The following is a 5,218-nucleotide window of genomic DNA, read 5'->3' on the forward strand; positions in this document are numbered from 1 at the left end:
GGTGGCTATCGGGAGGCAGAGGTGAGAGTGGAGCTGAGCCCATCTCCTCCTTCCACTCTCCAACAGGCTCCAGGGAGCTCTGTGCCCTGGGTAACTGGGATGCGAGATCTCAGAAAAAGATGGCAAAGGGAATAATATATCAATTGTATTAAATCCAGTAAAAAAAACTGATTGCAAAAAAAAATAATTTCCAGACAGTTAGCAGTGTGCTACTCCAGAATTTTCCAGTCCTCCTGTTTTCTGAAACTCACGAACTATCTGTCCTTAATTCTGTCCCTTTCAAATGGTGCATCCTCATCCTCGAAGCAGGTATGCATGGACTTTATCTTTAATCTTACTGCCTTTACCTTTCCTTTAACCACTCAGCGTTCTCCACAGAGAAAGTCACCAAATTGTCGATATTTATGATCCCTTTTACTAAGAAATGAGTGGAGCACAGGATCACCCCTCCTACACAGGTTCTCCATATGATCGTACAGATGGGGATTAGTCACAGGGTCTTGTCTCTTCAAGGGGCAGCTCACACAGATTAGCTCCTCTCACAGTCCCAGTTCCTTCCTTTAATCCCCTTGCCATTCACAGGAGCGATACAACTGGATTGCTCACAGATAATACTCATGGTTACAGACAGCTTCATGGTGAGGAAGTCTGCTTCTAGTTTCTCCTAAATTTGAGTTTTTCTGAACTTGGTATGCTCCTCTGGACATCCTTCACCTCTTACTACTCAACTTTTTTATAGCTGAATAAGCATTTCTTTTTGGGGAAAAGTAAGGACAAAAGAAGAAGCCGAGCAACCAGGAATGTACAGGAGAAGTGGCACAGAAGGTACTGATCTGACACAGGTTACAGCTTTCCAAAACTGGAATATGGATTTCTCCTGCCCTTCTCCCAGTATAAGTTATTCAATACAAAGCAGCAGAAGCTGAGAGTGTGAAGCATTCACATTTACACAGCAGCTTTAATGCAACAGAGACACCTTTATGGCCCTACATTTACGAACACAGTTTTAAAGCTGTCAGTCCCAGTGATCGTGCATTTTACTCCACACACACAGCTCTTTGCTTTAGCCCTCAGTAATGAATATGTATCATATTAAGTTGTCTGGCTAGGGCCAAAATCAGCAACATAAATTAGTCATAATCTGCACTACTCTGAAGAGATACCGTGTTGGACTGATGGGACTTTGGCTGCTGTTAAGAGTGCTGTGTTCCTAGTGATGTGTAGCTTCACTAAAGCCAGATCTGGTGCCTGATGCTCAGAGTCACAGCAGCATAGTTCATGTGTTCACCTTTCTACTACACAAATTACGTGGCTCCTCCTGTATTCCTGTGGCTCCCTTAATCATGTAAATGTATTGTTTCTTGCAAGATCTGCTGAAGCTCAGTGGTTGCAGTTGGATGGTGAGCTCTCCTAGCACCCAAGGCAACCACAGAGACACACAACATAAGTGAAATTATTTTCTTGGTGCTGGAAATGAGTGGAGCACCTCTAGCTGTCAGAGTGTAGGAAGGCTGGAACAGGCTCCTGGGAGTGGTAACACAAGCAAAACCAGTGAGCAGCATTTGTAAACAGAGTTCCCTAAGGCAGGGTCCTACATATCAAAGTATTTTCTTTGTATTCTTGGCATTGGACTTCCCTCTCATCTTAGCATGATTTTTGAAAGATGTATTCAGATGAAATCTGAGATTGGAAGATGGGATGAATCACTTGAAGGTTATAGGAGGTTTCAACAACCACTATAAAAACCAAAAATGATCACAGGGGGACTGAAGATGAGAGGGAATTAAGCAGTATCCAGGAAAGGGGTTACTGAGGCAATGCTGGCACTGCAGCAGCATCACATCCTATGCTCCTGAAGGGCTTCTCATTGTGGTGGATCTCAGATGACCTTCTCAACTCCCACTTGCACCTATAAGCTGCTGCACCTAGGAAAAAAGCATGGAAGATGTTTGTTCCGTTAGCCTGACATCAACTTTTCTTGTGCAAATTGTACAGCATCTAGCTTGACAAATGATATACATTGCAGTGGGTAGATGAATCCGAATAAAGCTGGGAAGACTAAGCGCTTTCTTTTATTTAAGATAAGATGACAACACTGCAATCTTTTACAAAGGCAGGTTCTTAATCTCGCAGGAGCTTCTGTTGGAAGACAAGCTCATCTCATTTCCCAAGACAAAAGCAACTGGGAAGTTGATGAAGAATTTGAGCTGAAGTGCACACCTTTAACTCTTCTCTCATGGAGTAACTTCACTTAGGAGAGAATTTGCAGGACTTTAGTCCAGCCCCATGCTCAAAGGGTTTTTGACTGGCTTCAAAATCTGATGAGATTGCTCAGTGCCTTGCCCAGGTGAGTTTTGAAAAATCTCCAAGGCTACAGATCACACCACCTCTCTGAGCTCCTGTGCCATTCTTTGCTCATTGTGATTTTCCTCCTTATATCCAGGTGGATTTCTCCTTGCTACAATCTGTGGCCCTGGACCCTTGTCCTTGCACTGTGCACCTTGTTTGGCTCTGTGCTGTCCAGCAGCCACTCTCCATGTCAGAGCCCGTGTACCAGGCACACTGATCCATGAGGGGTGTGCTCCAGCAGACAGCGGTGGGCAGGGGCTCAGCAATGACACTGCAGCTTGGACTGTGCCACCACGCAAGTCTTAAACCTCAGGGAACCCCAGGACTGGGCACTTTCCCTCCCTGCAACCAGGCAGCTGACCCTGCCCCCAAGCATATGTCACTCCTGGAGCATACTCAAATTGTCATGCTGGAGTGCCACACAATACTTTGCCAGCTCTCACAGCACTGAAAACGCTCCCGAGGGGATGTGCAACACAGAGACTGGAAATGTTATAAACAGATAAAAGCAAAACGATCTGGACTGTCCCTCAGAAAAGACAGGCTGCCAGGCAGAGCATTGGGACCAGGAGCTAGGAGGGCCTTGTGTTGCTAAGCTCTTTCTGTGGGCAGGGAGAGACGATTTTTGTGCTTGCTTCTTAAATAAACTGGGCACCTCCCCAAGTATCTGATGTCATTTTAGGTCAACGAGATGACAACAACTGTTAAATAAATTAGGACTCATCAAGATGTCCGCTTTCAACAGAACAGTCTTTGTTAAAGTTTCCTTAATGATACGAAGGCTAACTTCCAACTGATGAGGCTGCTGTGGGAATGGACACAGAGGATAATGATCCTACAGGCAGGCATGTGTGCATCAGTTAATGGTCAGTGTAAAGAGATGGGAAAAAAAATGGTTTTCAGTGTCATGATACCAGGTGCTGCATAAACCTATGTCCAAAACCTGTGAGTCAGTGGTTACTGATGCCAGGGGACTGACCTTCCTTCTCACCTGAGCAGCTTTTGTTTTTCTGCTCTTTGGCCCACTTCATTCATTAACCTCTCTGCATTTCTAAGCTAAGACACTTCAAGAGAGGTTTGAAGTCCTGTGCCAGAAGGGGCCAACGAGAGGAAGCAAACATTACAGCATTGGCAAGGAGCGCCGAGAAGCAAGTGTGCAATTTCTGTAGATAGCTGAATGGTGCCTGTGGGAATTCAGGCTCCCTGAAGGACAAGGAAAGCAGCAGCCTGCAAGGATTAAGGTATTATAAAGAACACTGGGGGTAATGAATGGGGTGATTGCAAAGAATGAACAAAGACGAAACTAAACTTGTGCTTACATGTAACAGTCCGGGGCACTAGGAAAAGCATGAGCTGTGCATTTACGAAACAAGGGCTTTTGTTGACTTTCAAGTTGGAGAGAGAACCCATGCAATATGAAGTTGGGTAGGGTGCTGCTCACAGCTCAGTTGTGCACACAGATCGAGTGTCTGTATAGGCAACCCTAGAAACTGCAAGGTGCAAATTAGCTCTGTATTTCTGCTTGCAGATTTACTTACACATTTGCAAGGGATGTAGCCCTGGTGATTCCCGCCGCCCCCCTCCAAGTGAAACACTGTTAAGTTTCACATCAGCAAAAGCAACCAATGAAACTGAGAAGCAACACTAAAAGTGGTACCATTGCTCCTTTCTTCTTCCCTTACCCAGCTGTGCACCTTTCCTTAGTCTTATGACAGAATTCACCAGAGCAGTATGTTATCCATTTAGTGCTCTGCAGGGAGCTGCTTGCAAGCCCGCACAACAGAGGCACAAGAAGCCTAATAAATGTGGCAGGTAGTGGTGAAGCACCTTAGCTGGTTCTCAGCTATTTACAGTCACTACTGCCTGGATGAAACTTCAACACACTGATGCTGTTAGAGTGAATTTGGTGGGGGCTGAAGTCAGTGCAGTTCTTGCCTTGCAGTGAGTTTGCTATATTCCACTCTGAAAATTTTCCAGATCTACCTAAACATTACCTGTCTTGATTTCCACCTGCCCATCCTTTCTGGATTAAAAACCAAACATTTAAAAAAACCCCTGTGTTATAACTTCTGCCAGCCTTGTCTCCCAAGCTGCAGGTTGGTAAGCAGGCCAAAAGGCGAGGGATGGATGTGTCCTGCAGTCTCAGTTGAATCCTTCATTTCAAGTCCTGATTTTGTATATGCAAGTTTAGATCCACAAAGCATTGGTGTACACTCAACAAAAGACTATTTTACACGTGCAGAAGCTATCACTGAGTCTCAGCGTGGCTGTGAATGAAAAGCTAGGTAAGAAGACAGGCTCTCTGAAGTGCAAAGGTTATGGTTGCCTGTGCAAGTTTCCTCAAAGCAAAACAGATCTGTGTACCCTCTACACCCTCCCTTGGGTGATCTGCAGTGAGAGTTTTCCAAAAAATGGATAACATTTCTCAATAAGCCAAAAGGCCAGATGATGAGAACTCAGAGGAGGAAGAGCGAGAAAGGGGAACAACAATGTGAAAGTTGGCACTGTTAGCAGACAGGGTTGACCTCCACAATCTTAAAAGTGCCCCAACCAGCATTTTTAGCAGGAAATCACCCAGCCTTGTCTATATGGCCGCATTACCCCAAGTAGTACATGTAAAAGCTGTGTTCAATTTAGACTTACAGAAAGTGGCTGACTGAAGTAGAAGGAAGCATGCAAAATTCAGAGGAAACATTCAGAGACAGCTGGATGCACACACTCATTTTTCCCCATTTGATGGTTGCTGACCACAGCAGATGATCCTTGCAGAGGTCTTTGATGCAGGTAGCATTGAGCATCTTCAGACCAACACTTGCAACAAGAAAACTCAAGAGGCAGCTCCTTCCTCTGTGGCTTCCGTGGTAGGCGG

This window comes from Mesitornis unicolor, unplaced genomic scaffold, assembly GCF_000695765.1.
Source record: "Mesitornis unicolor isolate BGI_N332 unplaced genomic scaffold, ASM69576v1 scaffold19981, whole genome shotgun sequence".
Lineage (NCBI taxonomy): Eukaryota > Metazoa > Chordata > Aves > Mesitornithiformes > Mesitornithidae > Mesitornis > Mesitornis unicolor.